Source organism: Rhynchophorus ferrugineus, unplaced genomic scaffold, assembly GCF_030347505.1.
Source record: "Rhynchophorus ferrugineus isolate W39M unplaced genomic scaffold, kcgeb_rfMv2 rfM3, whole genome shotgun sequence".
Lineage (NCBI taxonomy): Eukaryota > Metazoa > Arthropoda > Insecta > Coleoptera > Curculionidae > Rhynchophorus > Rhynchophorus ferrugineus.
Genome location: NW_027472582.1, coordinates 17,938,574 through 17,966,243, shown reverse-complemented (window position 1 = coordinate 17,966,243; position 27,670 = coordinate 17,938,574). Strand labels below are relative to the sequence as shown.

The 27,670-nt window shown below is 30.6% G+C and overlaps 1 protein-coding gene and 1 long non-coding RNA gene across 12 annotated transcripts in view; one reads left to right on the top strand and one right to left on the bottom strand.

Moving 5' to 3' along the window:
• Positions 1-27,670, bottom strand: part of Cngl (Cyclic nucleotide-gated ion channel-like) — a 444,433-nt gene that overhangs the window by 188,664 nt on the left and 228,099 nt on the right. The gene's annotated exons all lie outside the window — the stretch shown is intronic.
• Positions 18,365-19,563, top strand: LOC143192542 (uncharacterized). Of its 5 annotated transcripts, none has more exons than XR_013004807.1 (4): positions 18,365-18,493; positions 18,547-18,744; positions 18,808-19,326; positions 19,415-19,563. It is a non-coding gene; the product is annotated as an uncharacterized LOC143192542 (long non-coding RNA). The 5 variants fall into 5 exon arrangements; XR_013004804.1 differs by having other exon boundaries at positions 18,547-18,766; positions 19,179-19,326; XR_013004805.1 differs by having other exon boundaries at positions 18,547-18,940; positions 19,179-19,326.

The following is a 27,670-nucleotide window of genomic DNA, read 5'->3' as shown; positions in this document are numbered from 1 at the left end:
GAATATAATTTCCTTAAAAATAAATATTTTTATTTCCTAACTGCAAAAATGCACATAGAAAAAATAATTCCCCACCTGCAAAACGCGACCTTAATTTAAATATTTCGATTTTTTTATAATCTTAATCATTCAATTATAATTAATATTTTTACTAGAGTTTCTATTGTTTTTTTAACTTAAACAGTAAACATTAAATTAAGCTGCATACATAGTGTACTAATTAAAATCGATTTAATAGTATAATATTAAACAATTTTTGTTTCTTATTATTTATTTTCATATATTAGAAATAAACAATAAAAATAGCCGAAATTTCTATCTATTTTTATCAAAAATTATTTATTCATTTATTTTATTTCTTATTAATTTCATAAGTTCTTGAAAACTCACTATATATAACGATACATACTCTTTTAAATCTATTTATGTTAATAACAATTAATTAAATTAAATTAAAATTAAATTGGTGTTAGTATTTTATAAACAATATATATTTAGTTAATATTGTATATTATCAGTAAAAAATATTATAAAAGCTTAAATATATTTGGTTTATTATGAAATCATTAAGAACAGAGAATAAATAATTCACAAATAAACATAATTATCTACAACATAGTTACTCAGTGCAGAATAAAATATATTGTGTATATCTAAAATATTTTTATTCATGCATTCTCCATTCTTATTCTAAAAAATCTATATTCTCTAATACATATTTAATGGCAGTCTAAGGTCAATTTTCCTAACGCAAATGACGGTATAACTATTTTTTCTTCAATTAGTCTAATGGCTCAGTCACACATGCATGGACGTCCACGATAACAACGAAACAAATGTCAAATCGAAACCGATTAGTTATTAAAACCCCACAATCTCATTTACGCGGTTATCTAATATTTAGAAACGCTCCTATAAATAAACTTGACCGCAATTTTAAATCATTCGCTTGGTTGACAAAGAGCTCCGTGGCGGCCGTGATGAGATTCCGAGCTAGACTGATCGTCCAACAGTTTCAATTTAAAACGGTTCCTGTGTCGGCCGTGAACAGTGAACGAAAGCTACTAGAGAGATTTATCAATTTCTTGCAATTAATAATGACTCGACCCATTGGCGTATACTACGGCTTTTCCGCTTTATCACATACGATCTTACAATATTCGTATTTATATTTATTAATTATTATGTACTAATGTACTCATTTTTATTCTTAATATGAAAATATAATATACATGTTATTTATCATTTAAATTAAAGGGTGCTGTCTTCAATAAATTGAGCTCAATTATTTTTGCTCCATCACACACCTGTACTCATCTGGTCACATATATGTTTGCTGACTTACCCTAATACAGTGTGAATACATGAACTTACAGGACATAGAATAAGTGGGACAAAATCGAGGGACAATACTATATATTTTTTTAAATTAATTACAACTTTCATTAGATATTTTTAGTAGAATTTTTATTTAAAAATCAATTTAAAACTACTGTTCTGTTGTACTACAAATTTTTTTTTTTTTTTTTTTTTTTTTTTTTTATTACTCTTCGTGAGTCCACAATCTGCCCTATTGGCAATAAGTATTTCTTCTGTTTATATTATATATACATGGCATGTAGAAAATCACTTCAATAAGCAATCTTCTGTATAAAATATTATCTTAATTAATTAGACCTATTCTAATGGTTATTCTAAACTCTACATATGTCCAGTAATCAGATCAGGTGGTGTTAAACGTTTTAGTCTACGCACTTCACTATCACGTCGCATATTTAGCTGATTAGCGAGTACATTGGGATGCACTGACACTCTTTCGAAGTACTTCACACAAACACGTTGGATTACACTCGTTATAGGTTCTAGAGGAATATCGCGTTGTATCACTTTATTTGAAATATAGTACGGAGCATCAACAATGGCACGCAACACCTTATTTTGGAACCGTTGAATGATGGATATATTAGATTTGCTAGCGGTACCCCATAGTTGAATTCCATATGTCCAAATGGGCTTGAGTATAGATTCATACAGCAATACCTTGTTATCTAATGATAACTTGGATTTGCGCCCAATGAGCCAATACATTTGATATAATTTTAGTCCTAGTTGTTTCCGTTTAGAGAGTATGTGCTTCTTCCAGGTTAGGCGTCGATCTGAGTGCGTACCAAGATATTTAACATGCTCTGCTTGGGGAAGTTGACGATGATTGATATTTACTGGTGGACATGTTCTTCTACGCAGGGTAAACGTTATATGCGTGGATTTTGATTCATTGGCTTTAATGCGCCATGTCTTCAACCATAATTGTATTTGATCCAGGTGGGTTTGTAGGTTTATTGATGCTGTGACTGGATCTTCATGGGATGCTAAGATTGCTGTATCGTCTGCATATGTTGCTACAGTAGTTATTTTTGTGGTGGGCAGATCAGCCGTATACAGAAGATACAGTACTGGACCCAGTACACTACCTTGCGGAACTCCTGAATATATGGGATTTAATTCGGTATGTTCATCGCCTTGATTTACAATAAAATGTCTGTCAGTGAGATACGATTTTAATAGCTGATAGTCCGGATGAGGGAGAAGTTTCTTTAGTTTAACCTGCAAGCCCGTATGCCATACTTTGTCAAAAGCCTGAGATATGTCTAGAAAAGCAGCCGAACAATATCTTTTGGCATTTAGGTCAGCGTTTATTTGGTTTACAAGTCTATGCACTTGTTCTATAGTCCCATGCTTATTGCGAAAGCCAAACTGATGTTCTGGAATAATTTTTCTTTTTTCTATTATATAGTTTAGTTTTTTTATGTATAATTTATCGAAAACTTTCGAGATTATTGGTAATAAACTTATAGGTCGGTAGGAGGTCACATCTTCTGGTATTTTTCCTGGTTTAAGTATCATTAATATTTTAGCTACTTTCCAGATACTAGGGAAATAATTAATTCGTAGCATAGCATTAAATATATATGTTAATAGTTTTATAGCCTTTTCTGATAGTTCTTTTAAAATTTTGCCAGTAATTAAGTCATAACCAGGAGCTTTTTTAATATTAATCTCTCTCATTATTGTATGTTTAACTTTTTTGACCGTTAATTTCTCGTGCGGTAAATCCATTTGAAATGGCGAATCTAGAAAGCTAGTAATTTTATTTTCGTCATCTTTATGTAGCTGAGACTGGAAAGGTTTAAAAACATTTTTTAAGTGTTTTGAGAAAATGTCGGCCTTCTCTTTATTGCTTCTCGCCCAATTATTTTCGCTTGTTTTAATAGGTGGGTTATGCTGCTGGGATCTCCTAAGCTTTTTTGTTGCTTTCCACAACGAATAGTCTGTAGCCTCAGTTGATGTCAAGTTTTCTAGGTATTCTTGAATGCCTTGGTTTTGTTCAATTTGAATTAGATCTCTCAGCTCTTTTATGGCCCTATTGAATTTTCTTTTATTCTCTTCAGTCCTTTGCTGTTGCCAATTTCGTCGTAACTTTCTTTTTTCTGCTATCTTTTTCTGTATTGTACATGATATATGTGTATTTTTTCTTGGAAATGTTTCACTGTTGGGAGTCGCGGAATATGCTGCCTCCTGTATATTTTTTGTAAGATTTATTGCTGCTATTTCTATATCCATTTCAGTTTGTAACGGCAAGTTTAGAGAGATATTTTGGTCTAAGTTTTCTCTAAATGAGGGCCAGTTAGTTCTATTATTGCACAGAGAAGGGGGTTTATCTTTGATGGTAATTTTTGAAGAAATTGTTACTATTATTGGTGAATGATCAGAAGACAGGTCGAAACATGATTCTGCCTGACACTTTTTTGGATCAATATTTTTTGTAATACAGAAATCTATTGTATCTGGTTTTTTATTTCTGTCTGAAGGCCAATATGTTGGTTCACCAGTAGAGATATATTGTAAGTTATCTTTCCTTATGGCTTTGAGCAGTTCTCTACCTTTTGAGGTTATTATTCTTGAACCCCACATTAAATGTTTTGCATTATAATCTCCTCCTGCTATAAATCTATTACCTAGCGTACTGAAGAATTCTTGAAATTGTTCTGCCTTGTTGTTATGTTTGGGTGGGCAATAAATCGCAGAAATTGTTAATGGTCCATGGGCTTCCTCTATGGTTATACTGGTGGCTTGCAGGTAGTCTTTGCGGAATTTTTCTTTTTCGAAATGCTTTATATCATCTCGAATTATTATGGCTGTACCTCCATGTGCTTTATCATCAGGGTGATTTGTATGATAAATCTTATATTTAGGAACTTTCAGATAATTCTTGTCCGTAAAGTGTGTTTCGGAAACCATCATAATGTCAATATTTTGTTCATTTACGAACATTTTTAGTTCCCTGGCGTGTTGTTGGAGCCCATTGGCATTCCAGACGGCGATTTTGTAGCTATTGGTTTCAGGCATTAGGCAAGTTTGCTTACGACGGTTGTGAGTAGACCAAGCATCGTACTCATTTGATCCATTAGTTTGGCCATCATATTTTCTAATTTTGAGATGTTGCTAGTTTCAGTAGGTTGAGATGTTGTCTCTCGTTTTTGTGCTGAACCATTTTCAACTATTTGGGCATAAGTTATGTCTGGTTGACTTGTTCTGGTGGGTAGTGGTAGATTGGTAGTAGTAGATTGTTTTTGTTGATGCCTTTTTTCCCTTAAGGCAGGATAGAGTTTCTGCTGTAGTTGCTTGTGAACTGCGCAACCCTTGTAGTTCGCTGGATGATTTCCGTTACAGTTAACACATTTCACTTTTTCATCGCGAACTTTACGAGTACAATCTCCTGTCTTATGTTCTCCTGCACATTTTACGCATCTATATGATTTGCGACAGTAAGTCTTTGTGTGCCCGTGCGCTTGACATCTTGTGCATTGTGGTATAATTCTTTTTATATGTGGTGGTTCGCATTTAATAATATTATTTTCCAATTTGGTGATTTCATACACCGCCTTATTATTTCCATTAGGTTTTATGTCTATATAAAACATAGGCAGAGGTTTTTTTGTCGTGTGATGTCGTATATTGTGAATATTTACGACCTCGTGGCCTTTTTCAGCTAGTGCTACCTTGATGGTGTTAAAGTCCGTCCCGTGATGTAATCCTTTTAATACGAATTTAAATGTTCTCTCGGATTTTGGCCTGAATGTATGGTATTGGGTGTTTCTTTCATCTAATTCTTTTATAAGAACTTTAAAGTGATCCGCTTCGAACAATTGGATTTTAATCGTTTCATAGCTCACTGTTTTAATTGTGTAGTTCGTAGTAATGGTTTTCAATAAGTCATGGATGTTTTTTATTATTCCTACCTTATAGACTGTTATTGGTGGTGGTTTGGGAACAACTTTTTCAGGGCTTGGTTGTATGTTCTCTTCAATTTCTTCCGACAGGTTGCTAAAACTGTTTTTTGTCTCTATCGGTTTCTGCAACCAATAGTCACTGATTCTTGTTTGTTTCCTCGCGATTTCTTCTTCTGGACTTCTCAATCGTTTTTTGTTAATGACTGTAGTCCATTCTGATGGTGGAGTTTGCGTTATTGCTGTTTGTTCTAATCTTATATCAAAGTGTGCAGGTGATTTGGTTGAATCGCTATGGTTTGCCATTTTTTAATATTTTAATATTTTATTTAATTTACTTCCAGATGATAAAAAAAATAAAATAAATACATTGTTTATTTCACGCACTTCATTTTTCACTTACGTTATTTTAGCACTAGTTTTTTACTATAAATACTATAAATGAATTTCAAAAGGACTGTTGTAAAATAAGATGAAATAATTTTAAACACTAATAAAAATGAGATGCAGTCCTTTTGTCTGGTCACGTAAACACGTATTCACTACACTTTAGGTCCACTGAGAGACAGATAGCCGCATCTGTTATGCGTTTTTAACGCTCAATTAAATAACCGTAATAAAATACTGGGTTTTTTTAAAGAACGGTATCTTTTTATAGCTTGGACCGTATTGAAAATACGTCTTCACCCTACGAAGGTTGGAACTGAACTGTACTACAAATTAAAATAAAACTAATCTATTTAATATAAAGTTAAGAATGCACTTATACACTAAATAAGTTCGTATGGGTTGGTACTCTTCAATCTTCTGATTTTTATCATTATTTCTGTTTATTATCCAGTAGCCGTTTTGCTTCCACGTTGCTGTGACTTTGTTGTGTAACTTTATTTCATGTTTTAAGGCGAAATCTTGAATCATTTCGTGTATCCATTTGATTTCGAGGTCATCGCGCAGCAAGAGAACTTTATTTTGGGTGAGCTGGATTATTAATTGGTTTGATGTTGTAGCGAAACACCATATTTGCAACCCATAGCTCCAAATTGGCTTTATGATAAACTGATAAACCAATCTCTTTGATTTTAGGCCAAGCTGAGAGTATCTCCCGACGAACCAATACTTGACAGTTGCTTGACTTTGAACCTAATCTGCTCTACTTATTATGTAACATGATGTTTTCAGTTTAATGTACTATCGAGATATATTCCGAGGTATTTGGCTGATTCTGCTTGAGGAATCGGACATGTATCAAGTGATATAATAAGACTTTTGTCATTTCGCCGCAATGCAATATTAACATGGGCAGTTTTTGACTTATTAAGCTGTATTTTCTAGTCTGTAGTCCATTTGCAGATCATGTTGACTGGTACTTGTACTTTTTCTACAGCTTTAAGCACAGGTAAATATTTTGCCATGATAACTGTGTCATCAGCAAATGTTCCAAATATTGTTTCCTTTATTATTAGGAAAGTAAACAATGTTTTGCGAAAGATGTTCACAGAATTGTCAAAATTAATGATTCTTAGGTACACATTTCAAGGATAAAAATTAAAATACCTACTCATAACTAAATAAAATAAAAAAGTGCCACAGAGCAAGTGTTGGTATAGACAAAAACAAGAAAATTAACAAGATACAAAAACAAAATTATCAGTTGAACTTAACAATACCTAATCAAACTAATACAGCCAAATATATTATTTAGAATTACACTATATCAGAAACTACAATGAAAATGTGAAGAATAAAAAAACCTTGATGTCGAATTTAAATAATTTTATTGATATATGAATGCCATAAAGAATAATTTATAGATACTTCGGCGGTTTGAGAGGTTTGTACAAACACATATTAGAAAATGATCCCATTAACTAACCAATTAAAAAGTTTACCAAGAGTCAAGAACTCAAACTTCTTCATTAAGTCAATATCGAACCAATCCATCTTCCAGCGAAAGCACGAGTCAGACAGGACGACTCAAGAGAATTAAACCTTTTCAACTACTGTAACATTGTGTTAGTACAAAAGCAGAATATAGTGCTGTAAATAAGTGGTTATAATCTAAGATTATTTTAATATAAAAATTTGCCAAAAAAAATATTTCAGAAATTTTATCAAAACATATTTTTAACAAATTCATACAAAACAGCTGGCAAAAGTTTTGTTATTAATAAAATATTGATACCTATTTTTTAGTTGATAAATAAATTAAGATATTCTTTCAGAACATTACTATCCTTGCTCGATTTATCTGTGGTTTGTGAGTAATTAATAATTTACATTCATATGGCAATTTAAAAACTTTTTGGTCATCACTAAGAGTTATTGAATTATTTATTCATACAGAAAAGTAGAGAAATATAGAATGAAGGTTAACAACTCAGAATATCGGGAATGTATTTGTAATGTGTATAAAAATAGTTTTGTAACCATTTAATTTATTTATTATAATTTTTAAGAAAAGACACTAATAAGAGTAAAAAATAATCGGTTGAAATAACAAAAAAATTAGGACACCTAATCTGGTGAGTATGGCGTGTTTAGTAGAATTTCCTATTTAGACGATTCATGTCGTTTAAAATCACTTGAAAATATTTCAAAAGCGAGTCGTTATTGATTACTTTCTCAAAAATATTGTGTTCCAATGTCTAAAATATTATAATGCTGGAAAAATTAGCTTGTCTTCGTCAAAAAATTTCTAATTAAAATTGTCTCTAAATTAACGAATGTAATCTTAATTTTATTTTACTAACCCTTTTTTATGATTAACCATTATATAAATGCCTTACCATATTTTCCTTTCAAGATAATTTCGACTCCGATGAAAATAAATCGATCCTGGAATCAATTTGATTCCACTTTATTTAAAAAGCCTGAGACAATTATCGAGAGTAACGACATCTAAGTAGAAATTACAGAAGGTAATTGCTCTTGTTACTTATCATTATGGAAATTCCAATAGCCAGAACTAATATCAAAATCGATGATCTTAAAATAGTAAGTTGAGTAAAAAAATACACAATAGACTCTTAAATGTCATTAAAGTTGATTCGACTATAAGCATTGTGTGAAAAATATTATATAAATAATAATTTTTGTAAACTCCTTCTTAAGTACGTCAACAAAAAAATTAATAAATATTAAGAATTTTTTTTATATATATTTAAAGTCCCCTTTTACCAACTACGGGTTTATCTGGACTGGACCTACAGTTTAACATGGGCTCCGAACCACGGTCCGCGGCATTAAGCCTACCGACTGGCGAGTGACCAACTTAGAAATCATCCCAAAAGACATCCAGTCTTAACCAGCTTGGTTACTGGCGTGACTGGGATTATTTTCCTTGTCGGATTTTACACTCTTGCCTAGGACAATACCAAACACATATTTACGAGCATTCACCAGCAAAATTTGAACCCGCAACGCGAACTATCGCAACAGTAAATGGACCGCCCTGTCGCCCTTACCACTGTGCCAACCAAGCCGGTAAAAAAACAAAATTATTTATTTAAATGACAAATGAAATTATAAAACATACATACATACGTATACTACTAATTCACAAAGGATGTATAATAATTCGCCTTTGGAAATAATTACTAAACGTTCTGGTGAACAGTGTCTATGTAAACTTAAATTCGTTGTTACTACATACAGTTAGATTATAATGATAATATGTGCTTATTCATTTACAGACTTACAGTCTTTTCTGAAATAATAAAGCACGTATCTTTACGTAAACCAAATTATTATTAGTTACAAAAAAGCTTTGTATTAAACGTAACATTAAACGTGAAAACGTATAGGTGTATAAAATTATGCTAGGTTAGGTTAAAAAGATAGCATCTATGCAATGTAAAATTTGACTTAACTATTAGAGCTGAACATTTGAAAACAGTAAACTAACGATTGAACACCACATCTTCCTTCAAACCGAACCTTCAAATAGTGACGATGTCAGCTTAAACTTCTTGTTATAACTTACGAATTGATGTTAGTCATTTATAGAAGTCCTTCACAAAATAAAAATTTAATATTGGAGATAAAATATAATAAGTTTACTTACGTAAACCGTAGAATTATTATAAGTCACACGAAATTTCTGTATTAAAGGTAATACTAGCGAGAAAGCTTATATAAAAAGCATGTATCATAGTTACAAGAATTATGTGAAGTTAGAATAATTCTAAATTGAGTCAGCTTCCAGATATCACTTTTTCAAATCTTCTTTCTTAGATCAATAGTCCATAACCTATAACTACACTACTCTTGATCCTATGAAGGACTCTACAATTTATTATTAAAAATTGCTTGAGTACTTTAAAGGATATTAATTTTTTTACTAAGAAGCAATAAAAACTACAAATATACGAAGAGCAATGAAGTAAACAGAGAAACATGAAATAATTTCGCATTATTTTTGAGAAATAAGAAAACAAATGTAATTAATGCCGGTTTGATCGCGCAGTGCTAAAGGCCACAGAACGGTCCTCCTACTATTGCGATAGCTGCGGGTTCGAATCCTGCTGTGGCATGGTCGTGAATTTATGTTTGCGATTGTCCTAGATAAGAGTGTAAAACTCGACAAGGAAAGTCACGCCAGTAACCAGGCTGGGTAAGACCGGATGTCTTCTGGGATAATTTTTAGATCTCAACTAAAAGGTGGTCACTGGCAAGTCGGTAGGTTTAATACCGAGAACCGTGGTTCGGAGCCCACGTTAAACTGTAAGGCCAGTCCAGATAAACCCCTAGTTGGTAAAAGGAGACTAAAAATATATACTAAAAAAATTAATTAATATATTTTAAGAAAAATAACAAGAAAGAAGAAAACAACTAAAAAAATCTAAAAACTCTTAATATAAATTAATTAATAAAATTAATTTCTGGGTCCAAGAACTATTAACATAAATGATTTCGCCAATTTATCGTCAAAAAGTAGGCGATAAAGTACATTTTTAAATAAAGAAAAAAGGGAAACTTTAGTAAGAGACAAGGTTAACAGTCCGATATAATTCTAAAATATAACGCAGATGCACGAAACTATTCGAGTGCCATCACTGGTTTGATCGATTCCTTTCGAATGCGACCTACAAATTTTCGAGACTTGCCCGACGACGACAAAGATCGGTTTTGTTTAAGCGATTAATCGAACAAGAGTTATTTAGGAAGTTTAATTAGTTTCCCTCCGATTCAATTAATTATTTCTCGATATTAAACGAAATGGTTGCGTAAGTAAAATGTCACGGATTTAAAAGAAACGGTTACTTCATACCGTTGACTTTAGATCGTAAGTCAAGTTTCTATTTGTTTTTAATTAACTCTTTGTTAATATTAATTGTAAATTATCAATACATAATTAATAAAATAAAATTTAAATAAGTTATGAGGTTTAAAAAATATTGTATTTTTCCTTAACAACCGTCTTTGATCTACGATTAGACTAAAAATAATAATTTTAATATTTAAGGTAAAACTGATCAAACTCACATGACACTTATATTAGCTGGATTTTATATTTATTTAACTAGGTACTCCTCTTCATATATAGTACTGAGAACAAGATCAGGATATTATCATTAAGATTACGGTTACTATGTTCTTAGCCAAGAAGCTTAAAAATGTGATCAAGTTATAATATCGCAATATTAAGCGACATGATGCAAAGTCAGCAAAAACTAACATATGAGAACACTTAAATGAAATGCCCTCCTTTATTTACTATACTCAGAAGACCTACCTTTCGTATATTATTTTTATCAACACTCTATGATGGGAGATGATGATGATAATGAACACTGATATATGATGGGATATATTGACCACCATAAAAGAATTACCATTTTCCTTGAAATATCGTCTAGAAATTTCCAGAGACATCGTTAAAACATGTAACAGTAGATTACATATAATGTGGATGAATTAAGTCCTATATTTTCTATACATTAACTATTCTACATTTCTCAGAAATACATGATAATGTCTATTTATTATTACGATTAATACTCATATACATATTACAAGATATCACATAACTTATGTTATGCTATATTAATAACAGCTTCAATAATAATTACCAGAATGTCTGTAATAAATTTGTTAAAGTTCTACCATATTTGTAAGTTTTGACATTATTTAACAGAGACGGTTAGGAATTGGAGATCATATTACAGTTCACAACGAACTCTCTACTCAAGAGAAAACATTTCGGGATTTGAGCCAAACCATCAGAATACTGATTTTATTTCGTACGTTTTAACAAGGATTTGAAAGATAGTTCGTTTAAAAATACATATATTTTTAAATGTTTTGATCCTAATAAGTATTACTCGGATTGATACTATATGATTAAGCTAAGCAGTAATTTAGGAATTTCTTTTTTATGTTCCATGTGCACATTCGGTGCATTCTGTCATTCTTGTGCCGGATTTTTTACGCTTTCGAAATATTTTCGATGTATTTAATGTCCCTTTTTATAGATAAATTTACTGTTCGAAGCAAATGACAAGTTCATAGATTTCGCAATAGACATGATGACCCTAATAAAGAATCACAAAATATTGATTTATAATAGGATGGACTGATTCAAAAGAGGATTTATTTTTGAATTGCAAGTGTGATTACTAATATTGTTGTAAAAATGACAGCAGTAAATTTAAAAATTTGCTATATTAAACACAAATCAGAAGCCTTACGAAACATTGATGTCACACGTTTCTTAGCTATAATCATAGAGTAATACAGAGTCAACTCAATACGGATCTCTGCCGAATAGTTTTGCTTTGCCTAACAACCAGATGGGGTTATATCGGCTGTTCAAGTAATTTTATTGGCCTATTTAAATCTACATTATATATATATATATATATATATATATATATATATATATATATATATATATATATATATATATATATATAATCATAAACAAACTTTTATATATATATATATATATATATATATATATATATATATATATATATAATCATCTCCCGCTAACATAGAATGTGCATTATTTAAAGAGCATTCACCTTCATCCTCTTCACAATTTCCTAAAGTCCGATGAGATGAAAAAAATTAACTTATGTTAAGCGCTCCAAATGATTTCTAAAACATACAAGCCAAGGATGTATATACCTGAACCCAACAAAATTTATCTTGGTTAAGTAGCTTTAAGCCAATATATTTATTTGGATGATTACACTTTTTTTTCTTTAATGAAACGAACCCCTCAATATAGTTATTAAATTGATGACACTTTAGCAAATATGTTCTTACTTGGGAAATAAATTTTACACCAAAACTGCTCGTGTATTGAATATCGGTTAATCCATTCTTAATAGATTTGCATTGAAGAGGTATTTTATTGGAGCTATAACTATTGATCCAAGAAGAAAACTATATAGCCGCTTGATCTTACTTAATACTTGATACTTAATCCAATAGGTTTGGGATATTTAACATTATCAAACATTTTTTAATGACAGCCAAATACTTTTTCGAACGAAAATGATTCCACATTTGTTTACCATTTGTGTACTCGGGTACGCAACACATCCTAAATCGATAAGTTGGACGTAGCGAAACATTTCCTAAATTTCATTCCCCAAAATTTCCTAAAAAGTTTAGTCTCTATTTCTCTATGGCTATAACTTTGTTATTTAAACATCTGAGCATTTCCTTGAGCAAGCTTCGATTTTATTTTATTTATTGTACTACCAACAGGAAGAAAATATGCAGTGGGGTAATAAGCCTAAATAATACCTAATAATAAAACAATCACCAACTGGGAACTGTAAGAATAATATTACTGAAATCAAATTTCCATTGATTATTTGCATATCAAAACTATGTCGAAGACAAACCTACTAAAAAAATGTTATGATGGTAATTTGGAGATATAACTGCAAATGTACATGACAAAGCTTCAAAATAATAATTTTATATAGTTGATAGTAACTACAAAATAAAAAAGTTTATATAATATACATTTGATGATGGATTTTTTTAGCGTTTAGCAGCTTTATAGAACGAGAAATTATATACGGTATTGTACCAAATTACCTTGATATATTTGGAATATTGAGATATATATAAAATAAATTTGTAATTAAAATATATGGATATTGAAATTTTGAAGTTTATTTTAATTATCCAGCAAAACTTTATCAAGTACTTTACAAAATCTATGTTTTGCTTTAACATGTTAACAATCCAATGAATTATTAAACAAGATTTTTTTATTGGTTTCTTTTACATTACGTAACTTCAGCGACAACATATGGGCTCATATATTGACTATTGGTAAGTGTCATTTCAAATATTTCAAAATTTCTTCTTCATCGTTTTAATGTTACAGTTAGTGGTGAAGTATCGAAATATTTGATATACAAGAAACCAGATAATTGATATTATCTTTTTATAATATAAACATAATGTGATTTGATTTACACCTTGTTGAAGGCATATATTTAATTAATATTTTCTATATATTGAGATAATATTGTCCTTCGGTAACGTTAGAAGCCCATTTTCTTCTGTTTGGTTGGCATTCGAATCTTGTATATATGTTAACTTTATGCAGACTTGTAAAACTAAACCAATTTCCTTATAGCAAATATAAATTTGCATTATATTTGACAACTGAAGCAAGAACACAATTAGTAGGAACTTATATTGCACAATAAGTAAAATAAGCTCAACCTCAAATGATATCAAACACTTTTTTCTGTCTTGGAATGAAAATGCACAAGTTATTTATAGTTCCTACCAACAACAGCCTGTGTAAGGAACCTGACATCATCAAAACAAATTAGAGTTTCTAACTACAGCTAAAAATTGTTGAAGTAATATAGAAATAAGACTGGTATCCATACAAACATTTCAGTTCGAACGAAACGACTACCTCACGCACATATTTGGAGTGTTATTCATATTCTTCTTTATATATTATATTTCTTAGAAAATTTTTAGAAATGTAGATTCCGAAAATATGATCATGATTCTGCTTAAAAGAAAATTCACACTCTATAGGAAACATAAAAGTGGTCACTTTTTATATGCAAACTTTTTAAAAATTCATGTAGAGGTCATCCACATAATTTTTTATTATATATTTTATATTAGACATGTATCCCAAAAATATATTCTCTGCGATTATTTTCACTTATTTTCTGATAACCATAATAACATGCATAAAATACCGTCTTATATATATGCTGTCGAATTTCTAAAGACATAAATCTTTAAAAAGACGAGATGCGATCGCAATCAAGCGATCCGCTGGCGCGATATTGGTGTACGCCTTAATGACTTGGATTTAAGGAATCTCATTTCCTCCCTATTGAATTTGAATAGGTGTTTAATTATAAGAAGATTACCTTTAAAAGTCGCATTTTCATTCATTTACTGGGCCGCGCGGGGGGACTGTCGTCTTTGGATACTAAGACGAGAGGGGACGACTGATTGCAGATTGCTTCGTCATTTCAAATAACGCGACATTAATGAATTAATTTGCAGCGACGGAGATGATTTTAGCATATTATTGAAACCAGGAAAAAACTGACAGGTAATTTTATTGGAATATATTATATAATAAAGTATTAATATAAATGTATTAAAAATTTAATTAATTATTTAAGAAAACGTTTTGTTTTTAATATATTTCTGTTTGTTATGTATGATGATCTTTGTAACGCCATCGTCGCTAAGTTCAAGATTTTTACTAAAGTCGTCATTAGTTGTAGTCTAACGTAAATTACCAACCATGAATTTGAGTTATGTAAATCCAAGGCTGTCTGGTTAAGTATATAATATATTGATAAAACTTGTTAAGTAATATTACTTTATTTAAACATATTATTTACTTACAATACATATATATGTATATATATAAATATGTATACATAAGTATACATATATATATATACTTACTAGAAAAAAGCTTCCCTTAAATAAATCATAAATTATTGATATTAGAGATTTTTAAAATATTGCTTAGATCTTTTCTATTTTAAAAATAAACAATTCTAGTAGGCTTTCTAGGTAAATTATAATATTATATCTTTAAATAATTTTATTTATATGCTGATATATAAAATTGTATCATGTGCAGCAACATTTTATACCAAAAGCGTAACAAATACGTCATGGGATGTTGGTGCAATTATTATGCACATAGGTATATTCTTCTTTAAATTTGCTTACTGCTGAGAAAGATCTGACTATTTACAGATATTGTGTGTTAGTTTCGATACCCTTTCAATCGCTTTAAGCTGAACGTTATAATAGCAACTTTCAAATTTTAACTAAAAACTCTATCTCTCAATAAAAAAATGTGTGAAAATATAGAAAATATAGAAAATAATATAAATAAAGAATAGCCGTTAGTTTCAATTTATTTTCAATCGTACAGCGGCAATTGGTTCATGGAAAAACTTGTACTGTTAGAGTAATTTTTAAGAATCATCAATATTCTGTTTTTTCAACAATTTTATTTCAAAAATATAATCAAAAAATGTAGCATGATAAAATAACTTAATATTAAATTATTTAACCGTACCAAAAATATAATTGGTTGCAAACAAATAAAATAAACTTAACTCTTAACATATTTAACAATATTTAAATTATATACCACAACAATAAATTTTGGCCGGTTTGGTGACGCAGTGGTAAAGGTGATAGGACGGTCCTCTTACTGTTGCGATAGCCGCGGGTTCTAATCCTGCTGGGACATGGTTGTAAATTTATGTTTGTGATTGTTTAAAATTTGTGATTATCCTAGACAAGATGATCCCAGTTATGCCAGTAACCAGGCTGGGTAAGACCTTAGGTCTTCTGGGATTATTTCTAAAGTTGGCCACTCGCCAGTCGGTAGGTTTAATTGCTGATGACCGTGGTTCGGAGCCACGTTAAATTGTAAGCCCAGTCCAGATAAACCCCTAGTTGGTAAAAGGAGACTTTAAAATATATTTAAAAAAATAAATAAAAAATAATAAATTTTGAATATTTATTCACTGGATGACTCTGACTGACGATTGTTGCACATTATTAGTGTATTAACCAAAGACAACTTTTCAGCTCACCAATTGACCTGTTTTACTAACAATACCCTTTCTTCGCGAAGAATTTTAAAAATAATGTATCAACGCAACGTACTTATTCATTATTCATTATTTAGAACTTCAAAGGTTATCATAATCAATTTATTTTCTGCATCGCATATAATAGATCGATCAATAATAGTTAATTTACCGCCTACTAATCAAATAATTCACAATTTAACGAAGCATTGTTTTGTTTTCTTCAGTTAATTGGCGTGGATCCATTTGTATAATTAATTAGTTTTCTATAATTGACTGGTTGCAGTTTAATGTAAAAATGATGAGACATCAGATGACTTTAATAAAGATGATATCGTATAACTGAATTTTTAAATTTTTATTTTTACCTTTTTATCTTAACGCATGAAAAACCCAGTCTATCTATCACATGTCATAATATATTTGCCCAATGTATTTTCATAAGGCTTCCTTTCCTTTCTACTGGTTTTAATATTTTATGTTGCTTGCATGCATTTTACTAATTATTTCTCCTTTCAAAAACATTTATTGAGAATTCGTAACACATACTATATGTAAAGAAAAAGTCTATGACCATAAATATTTGGCTTCGGTGTCGATGTAGATGGCACTGCTAGACCTTTTCCATATGGGATTATCATAGTTGATCGACATAACATCACAAATTACATTATACTATAGACAGATACTTTTTACCTGGAAATCAATGAAATGTCAATGCTGAAGTGTCAGTGGAAATTGTATTTTTAGTTAATTCATGTGGTAACTCAACAAATAATGCAGTTCATAGTCTTTTAGGCTTCTTGCCTCTCCAGGTCGTATTTTGTTATTGACATAAAAAACATCACTTTTAAATCATTAAAACCAAAGTCAACAATTGAGATATGTCAGAAAGTCACCATGTTAAAACTCTTGGACAGGCCTCGCCAGCAGATTTATTCAAATTAAACAACAAATTAATGATTTTCAGAAAGGCAATTTTAAGCATTCCATGATTAGTATCTTTACTCACTGACTAACACCTTGGTTCTTGACACTTAATACTTGAAAAATATGTAAAATTGTTTTTAAGTCAAATGAAAAATAAAAATATAATTAGAATAACAGAAAATTGGGTTTTTATATTACATACATATAATTTTCAAAAATGAAGAGACCTATAGCAACAGAAAAAGTATATTTAATAACATAATCTAGGTTTAATTTAGCTAAAAACCTCGAGTAATAAAAATTAAACTGAAAAAATTTAAAACATTTCTTAGTGTACTTTTTATTGTTATTGTTAATCAATCATCTCCCCTCCGCTGAAAACGGTTTTATTCATCTTATTCATCAGCGATGAATATATCTTAAAAATTACAATTGGAAAATAGTCGATTTATTACACTGAAAAAAAATTATAACCCGAAAATTGAACGGCTGCCAACCTTAATTGGGATTCGGTGAAATTAAATAGGGCGATAAAAAATTTCGTTTGCTTAATGAATTTTCGAACGCCGCGATATTTTATCAAACTTCTCGGAAAACTTCGTTAAACGACGAGGGATGGAAAAATCTTAAGTTATAAATTCGAAATTAATAAAAGTACATTTAGCCGTTACTAAAGGGTTCAATCAATCGTAGAAATATTGTTGAACTATAAGGTTAACAAACGTGACACTTTCTGTAATAATATATAAAATTTTATACATAGTCTATTCAAAGTTGCTTTGAACATACATCATCAATATATTTAATGTAATGCCGTAATTTGTAAATTCGTTTTAGAATCAGACAATATTTTCCTTCTCATTTTATTTTAGTTAAAAAAATATTTAATACTATCTGATACGTAAAAAATATAAGTATAGATAAAGCTATTCCTTTATCAAACGAATGAATAATTCTTTAAAACAATAGTGATAAGGGTTATAAACCGGCAAACGTTGTCTAAATGCATTGTTTGTTTTGATAAATTTCAAATCGCTGCTTATTATTACTCTTATTAAAAACACCAATGCCAGACCGAACAGATTACCTTTCTAATCAGTTACTTCGAACAGGAACGAGATAATGTTCTCATACGATGCGAGTGACGAATCAAGATCAGCTTGATGTTAGCACAACAAAAGATCAAATATATGAAATGTAGGAACAGTAAGTAGTATTTCCAATATAACCATAATTTAATATTATTGCAGAGGATACTGTTAGGCCAAAAAGTATCAAAGAGGCCCAATGGAACTTTAAGACATTGTTTTTAAAAGCATACAAAAAAATCAGAAATCTTATTATTTCAATTTGTGTATTTAGATGAGACATGGATATTTGAGAATGGGACCAATATACCCAACGCTCACTCATGGCAAGAAGATAATAAATATAGTTGATGGAAAAATGTAAACGTTGGAATTGTAATTGGTAAGGTTTTCATAGTCATAACGTTTATTAATAAATTGCAGATATATCGTGTTTCATGCTGGAAACTGGAAAAGTTAGTGGCACCTTCGGTTTGGATGCCCTCGATCAGACACATTGAAGAACAAATGAGAAATGATAGTCATTAACAAACGTTATATAGAATGGAAATGAACAGTTTAGTTATTCACTTGAGTAAAAATTTTTGAATATAGGTTATAAATCAATACTAATTATTTCCAAGACAAGTTGATGAGAGTGGAAACAAATAAAGGTGTATACGATGATTGTAGGAAATCGTATTCTTGAGTGTGAAAGATTTATGACGTTTTAGATATGTGTGTAATTGTTAAGAATATACAAGAGCATTTGATTAGAATGTGCAAGGAGAGAAAATATACCAACTGTTTTGCAGATATGGACAATGCATTAGGGAGAATTCAATGACTAATTTTATCAGGAATGGTGTAGTTAGTAGCAGAAGAAATAAAAAATACAGTGATATAAAAATGACTTGACAGGAAAATACACGATCAAAGGAAACAAAAACTAAACATAAAAAGGTAAATATGCTCTCTACTGAAAGTACAATACTTGGTAAAATACTATAATAAATAATAAAAATTGCTTGGATATAAAATTGTTAATTAGGTGGATTAGGCCTCCATTAGGATACCACTACATAAAAAAACGCACCTAGAACTCTACCTCAAGGGTGGCGTAGAAAATAGTTCAATATAAATATAATAGAACAACTCTAACCTATAAATGCTTGTGTCTGTATAATTAACTGTAGTTTAAATGATTCAATAATATATGCATTAGATGTACTATAATGTTGAAAAAAACTTTCATTATTTTATTTAAACTAGAATTTTGTTATATATGAAAGGCAAACTGAGCTGAAACTCATAGTTGATACGGAAATATTGCAACGTTTTGTACAATAAATTTAGATGACGTATTCCAACTTTGGATAGACTATGTATAAAAAAATCGACTTTTTCAAATTTTTAAAAGAGGTTTCAACGTTTAAATTATATTTTTATAATATAGTTGTTTTAGTTTTTTATTAATTTCATCTCATTTTAGTCATACTTAGTATAATCTTAATTTAAAAATTAATTTATTACCACCGTTCTGTTTCACTCGCACCACACTATCAAGGCAAGTACGAGATAAATAAATGAGTACGTATTTCCCAAATTAAAACAAAATTAAACTAAGGTTAAGAATACACTTTTCAGGAAACAAGTTCGCGTGGCGTGGATCTCTTTAATCGTTTAATTTCCTTCATGTTCTCCAGTAGCTGTATTACTCCTTACTATGATTTAGAAAACTTATTTCATGATTCTAAACGAAATATTGGGTAACTTAATATTGTTATGAGAGTAAGTTGAGACTATCTTCCGACTAACTACTCAAGTTGCTTGCTTTTTTTACCCTCTGGAACTCCAGCCGAAATAGATTTAAGTGTTAAGAATCTCCGTTCATACGAGACACATCCGCAATTTGCTCATTTTGTATATGAGTCGTAAATGCCATATCGAATCAAAATCTTGTCACACATATAGCTGTTTAAGTAACGCGGACTCTAAACCGGCTCGGTCGATTCCTATTTAACATATCAATCGTCTTCCATACTGTGCCTATCTGTAATCGCATTCCCGTGTAAAACCTTTCGTATACTAAAAATATATTTTGAAATACAATAATCAAAGACCGCCAAACAACTCAAGGAAACCCAAAATAATAATGAATCAGAAAAAAAATTTCGTTTTTTTTTTTCGAACGGTCGGAATTTGGCGAAAAAAATATATTTGACTTCTATGCGATAGTAATACTTTTCTAGATTAAGGATTTTCTTATGCTTTTGTTTCGGATCACTAGGAAGGTTGCCATAGTGTCAACGTGGGTGCGCCTTTTTTGAACCCCTCCCCCCATCAGATAACTTTTTGGATTTAGAATTTTTCATATTTTCTTTTACACATTCTTTAATCTTTAAAAATGTTCTAGTAAAAAATTTTCTAAAATAAAATACTTGAAACACACCCCCTTAATTTAAAAAATTAAGAGATTTTTCCTATTAACAGTGATTCGTTATTATTAAGGATTTATATCAGAAGGCGATGCAGGACGCCGGATTAAAAATATTGAATATTTGCTTATTTGTTATGTTATTGTTTAAAGTAGTTGCTCGTTTGCACTCCCTGTTTATTAATTCTTACTTCCAATAAAACTATACACTTAATTAAGTAAATTTAAGGCTTCACTATAAAAATCCTTATTTTAACTATTATACATCACTGGCCAATAGTTTTTCCACTCACAACTTGGTATTTTCGGTACTGCAATCGACAGAAAAATACATTTAAGCTTATAAATCCTTTCGCGCCTTACATAATCTCGTGAGTAGTGTATTCAAATCTCTTAATTTACCTACATATATTATATCTTAACCTTATCTCTTAATTTACCTATATATATATATTATATCTTAATCTTATCTCTTAATTTACTTACATTTATTATATCTTAATCTTATTTTATCTTAATTATTTAGTTATAAAATTATTCCCTAGTCCTAAAATAACTCATTTGAGTCTTTTAATACGCCGAACCTTTTCTTCTATTGTCAGACTGCGTCACTGATTTAAATTATTACCAATACTTACGTACATTTCATTATCTAACTTTCAATTATATAAAATAAGGGTGCCTAAGCCACCATCTGGTATATATATATTGGGAGAAAAAATGCCAATGGAAGCTCCCCAATCAATCTTGATTTGCAGTAAGGCCGCCTTCTGTCCAAAAATAAATTGTGTGTTAAATGGATGGTTTCTTTCGCAATCGGCATACTAGTGAGTAAATTCTTAGAGGATAATAAAACACAGATTCGACTCTTTTGCCAAATCAGTTTTGCACCCCTTAGTTTCTTTCAAAGGTTAATGAATTATTTATATTTTGCAAACTACGATATATTACGTATATTCTTTTGTACTTTTTGTACTTTTTCTACTACTATTATCTCTGATGATAATACGTGGACTGAAAACTACAAAAAATAGAGCATAAGCTGAAAAATCCCGGGTCTAACATATAGATGGGGCTAGTTTTATTGCATTCACCACTTTTTGAGTTAGCACTAATCTTCAAAAGCAATCTGTTGAAATTTCATGATATTCTACTCATAAGTTTGTGAGTTATTTTGCTAAGAGTGACAATAATTTTGTTATTTTCAAAACAATGGTGAGTAAATTATTTATATTTTGCAAACTACGATATATATTTTTTATTATTTATACTTTTTCTACTACTACTCTTTCTGAAGATAATACATGGGCAGAAAACTACAAAAAATAGCACATAAGCTGAAAAATCCCGGGTCTAACATATAGATAGGGCTAGTTTTATTGCATTCAACACTTTTTGAGTTAGTACTAACCTTCAATAGGAATCTGTTGAAATTTTATGATATTCTACTCATAAGTTTGTGAGTTATTTTGCTAAGAGTGACACTACTTTTGTTATTTTTAAAACAATGGTTAACCAATTATTTGTATTTTGCAAACTGCGATGTATATTTTTATTATCTATACTGTATAAGAAAATATATTCAATTTACTTTGTATATATCTTCGAAATATACGGGCTATGCCATTAAACGTAAATTCAAACATTAAACTTCTTTTTGATTCCAACTTTTCACAAATTATTAAAATCTATTCCAGCTTAGTCGCTCAATAGAGTTGTCGGAAATTTTAACATATCATCTAACAGGTCATCATATCTTCCTCAAATCTGCAACAATATTTCATTTAAAGTTTTATATGAAAATCGTCAAAATGAAGACAATATTAGAGCTCAAGTGTAACAAATATGAAATTGGGCTAATATAAATTATGTCACTAAAATATTAATATATTATAAACATTATTTCTTACAATAACAATAACAGGTTAATTGAAAAGTACCCGGCCTAACTTAGTAAAACACATTTTTTGGCAAAATTAGTTTTTTTATTCAACATAATTCCCTTCAAGGGTAATACGATACCATTTTTGTAGTAGGATTTGTCCTTTTCTACAAAATAGGCCTAAGTTTCGTCGATCACCTCTTCATTCGACGAAAATTTCTTCCCAGCGAGCATTCTTTTGAGATCTGAGAACAGGAAATAGTCGCTGGGGGCCAGATCTGGAAAATACAGTGGATGAGGAAGCAATTAGAAGTCCAATTCATGGATTTTTCACACGGTGCATTGTCTTGGTGAAGCAGCACTTTCTTTTCCTTCAAATGCGGCCGTATTTCGGCGATTTCGTCCTCAAACGGTCCAATAACGCTATGTAACAGTCGCTACTGATGATCCTTCCTGTTTCATGGTAGTTAATGAAAGTTATTTCATGCGCATTCCAAAATACAGACTCCATAACCTGGCCAGCCGACTGCTGCGTTTTCCCACGCTTTGGAGCGGCTTCATGATGTGCAGTCCACTCAGATGAATGTCGATTGGATTTCGGAGTGAAATGATGGAGGCATGTCACATATCGACACAAAAACTCGGGAGTATTACGCTTGATCATCTTCAAGTACTGCTCCAAATCATCAACTCGTCGTTGTTTTGGTCAAAAATGAGCTCGCGAGGCACCCTCCTTGCACAGAGCTTTCTCATAACCAAATATTCATGAACGATATGATGTACACGTTCAGTTGATATCTTTAAAGTGTCTGCTATTTCATTCAGTTTCAACTCAACAACGGTTATACAAAATCATGTTGTGGTTTTTCTAATGTTTTCGTCGGTAACAACCTCTTTTGGGCGTCCACTGCGTTCACAGTCTTCGGTGCTCATTTCACCACGTCTAAACTTAGCATGCCAATCCTTGATGGTTGATTTTTCTGGGTCATTGTCCGGAAACTCGGCACCAAGCCAAGTTTTTGCTTCAACTGTATTTTTTCTCTTCAAAAATCAATATTTTATCAACACGCGAAATTATTTTTTATCCACTTTTTTCGCAATAACAAAAGTTGTTTCACTCAAAATACTATAACTCACAAACTAATGATCCCACAGCTGTAAAATTTATATACGCATCTTTTGAGGGTCAGGGCTAACTAAAAAACATATGGATTTAATTCTAGTAGCGCCCTCTATGTGTCAGACCAGGGACTTTTCAATTCACCTGTTAATCTTTTATTTGGTAAGTTTTTGTTGCGTTAAATATATCAAAATTTATTCCCAAAAAGCGTATTTCTGGGGAATTTTATACAATTATTATTTCACCAAAAGGGCCAAAATTTGAAAACATGCTTTGTTTAACACGGTTTTAACGTTTAAATTCGTCGCTTCTAAAGTTGTGGTTTGTTTTCACGTCTTAGACAGGAAACCTTGGGGTGGACTACAAAAATATGAAGATGAATAATTCATGGTTTCATTAGATAAAGACATGCAAAAGGAGAACTTAACAGTATTATCGAATGGTGATCATTAAATTGGTCCTAGATATTTGAAAGCCATTTGAATGATTTAGAAGCAAGAAACTTAAAGCTGAGACATGTTGAAATTGTTGCTCTACTTAGTCGTAAATGAAATATTATACTGTATCTGCAATAATGGATAATCGAAGACAAAAAGAGCCGTATGTGAATCGAGACACACCAGCACCACAAAATCGGCTCTGAAAGAGAATGTCCACGCCATTATGGTAGTGATATCTATACCTAATGGAATAACATCGGCCTAGAAATAAATATATTTATTTAAAGGATTTACAATTATGTTACTACATATTAGTCGCCTAGGTCACATTTGGCAATCAACTTAATTTTGAAGCCTCATTGACAAGCTTCACTTTTCAAAATGTGTCATTTCGTCGAAGTGTGAAGAAAAACAAATTCAGGGTGTTGAAAATGCCCAATTTGAAGAAAACTGCTGATAAGGTCATCAAATGCTGCGCTTCATTTCTTATTTTGGGAAATACATGCTTATGTATGAAACCCGCATTCGCCTTGCGTGTGCAATTACAACAGAACAGTAGTAATAATTTAATTGTAAATTAAGATGGTACTAAGCATATCGAATGTAAGATGTAATTAATTTAAAAAAATTCTAACGTAGTTGGTATCTTTGTCAATCAATTCATGAATTGGATCTATTCGTGGATAGTTCCAAAATATATGTCGTTCTTGCAAGATAGAATCAGTAAATAATCTGAAAGATGGGAAAGAGTACTTTACCAAACTACGACAATACTTTGAATAATACACATTTTAACAATGATTCACAGTAAAGCTTCAAATTAAAAAGTCCTTTTAAACTGATTTATAGGTCCAATATAAGAGCAAACACTTTTAAAAACCTGAATTTAAAACTAACATTGGAACCTTTCTATGTTCAAAAAAGTAGTTTTCCAATCTTGACATAAGACTTACGAATTCCTTTTCGTACTAAATATGAGAGAGAAAAGGAGAACAGACACAACTGTTTATATCTCTGTATTGCAGATGTCCATTCATTTTGAAAGAATCTAGGGCAAATAGAATTCCAAAAAATTAATGGAATAACTGTCCATTTAAAGCTATTAATAAAATAAGCGAAAATCTAACCTAGCCACAATATAGCCTCTTCCGATTACCATTTGGTTTGATAGATGAAGAACAGTTTCTGGGTAATACGCTTAGTTTAATTGAATGAAGAACAAAATAATATATTTATACAATAAGTAACATGGAACACAACTGTCACCGAAGATAGGAAAAAAGTATAGATTCTCTTTTAATAACATTTTCAACACCGCATTATTTTAAAAAATTGAGCCTATAATATTTCACTATCTTAATAACTAATGCAATTTTAGCATCAATATTTTTGAGAAACTTTAAAGCAACTTCAGTTCAATCTTGTGTAACTTGATTCCACACGAAGTCGAGCGCACTGAACTCCGGAGGTAAAAGGTAACAAATGGTATTTTATATAACAACCTAGGGTGTCCAACGACTCATAATATTATAAATTACGGGGCCGTAAATGTTGTGTAGCACACACATAACTCTGGAAATTATGCGACAAAATTATGCCATTATCCCCAAGGAAAAATTGAGCTCATAAACGAAAATATACTGATCATAAATTTATAAGAAAAAACCAGACCGTTAACACATAATAATACATAATTTATCAAAAGAACTGAATTGGTTGTATATATTCGAGTTTTGTATACAAACAATCGATAAATAAATAGAAAATAATTACGTAATTATTTTTCAGTCAAGAAATCAAGCTGAACCCTTTAAGAATATGCCCTTAAGAGAATTTTAAAAATTTTACTATTATTTTAGAAGATATAGCTGTTTATTGGCGCGATAACTTAAAACGGAACAAACAGGTTTTTTTTGAAACACCTTTTCTCGTGATGGGTCATACGATATCTGAATCGATTTTTTTGTTATATTTTAGAGTTTCATTTTTACCAGCGAGGGTTTATATATTCTATTATAGAGAATGTAATCGCAGAAGACATCCGGTCTTACCCTGATTACTAACGTGACTGGGATCATTTTCCTTGTCGGATTTAGCACTCTTGCCTAAAGATTCGAACCCGCAACTATAGCAACAGTGGTAAGATCATCCTATGAACTATATGAACCTTCTTTATACACGTTGTTCTATCGCATTAAAAGAAACTCAAACAAAATGTTCCGCCAAATTACGACAGTTTGAAAGAAAAAAGAATTTTGACAGTTTTTACAGTTTTTATCATCATCTCAATCACATCAGTAGCCAGGCTGGGTAAAATCAAATGACTTTTGAGTTGATCTCCAAGTAGTTGATGCCCTAGGCCGTATATTTAATGCCGAGAACAGAGAACGTCGTTTCGAGCCCACGTTAAACAGTAGGCCCAGTCCAGATAAAAAATAGTTAATAAAAAGGAGACTAAAATATAACAAAAAAATTGAAGGAAAAAGTAATTTTGCAACCAAACAACATGTAAATTTTCCGCTATACGATTGATTACATTTTTCAGTTGAAGACCCAAAGTCCGGTTTAGAAACACTATTTTTATTAAGAACAACCTTTCCTATAGTGCTGAAAACCTGTAGAATTTTAGACTAAAAATAATTATAATATTTATGAAAAGTGTATTAAAAAAAACCTACATTAATTATATCAAAAATTAATTCAGAAAATTATTAATAATATATGTTATTTAGTATAGTTAGAGTGTATATTGATTTTTATTAAAATAATAAGACTAAAAATATGCCGAGTTATAAAACTAGCTAATAAAGCAACTTTTCGTCACTGAATTCTAACTTCCATTATAATTAAATACCTTATCACTTCTTCATTTCCGCCAAACCTTTTATTTCTTTGAGACTATTTTGAGTTCTTCAACGTCTTCGTTGATCAAAATTTTCATCGACTTCCGACGCAATATTTTGTATAATATTTTAAAATTAGCAAGAGTTGTACTAACATCCACAGTTAATAAAGACCAAGTCGAAGGTTATAACAAATAGGCCAGATTTAGGAAAGTAACAAGGGAAAGTAATAGCGTCATCTATAGGTCAGTTGCGGGGTTTTTTGAGTAATATATTACAATGCTAATAGTTTTTGCATTTTGTCGGTTTAGAAAATTAGACAAAAAAGAGAAAATGTAACAAAAAAAAACAATGTTAATAATGAATGGAACTAAATTGTTGTACCATTATACTTTGATAGAAGAATAGAAAAATGTATAAAGAAGACTCCCACCAAAATTCAACTACATCATTTTTTTTAATATCTACCCTCTTAATTAACTTTATTTTAATATTCAGTTTCCTTTCTAACACCTGTGCTTCATAATGGCTTAACATGAGCTAAGAAAATCAAGACAAGAAACCAGTGACAGGTTAGGAAAAAAA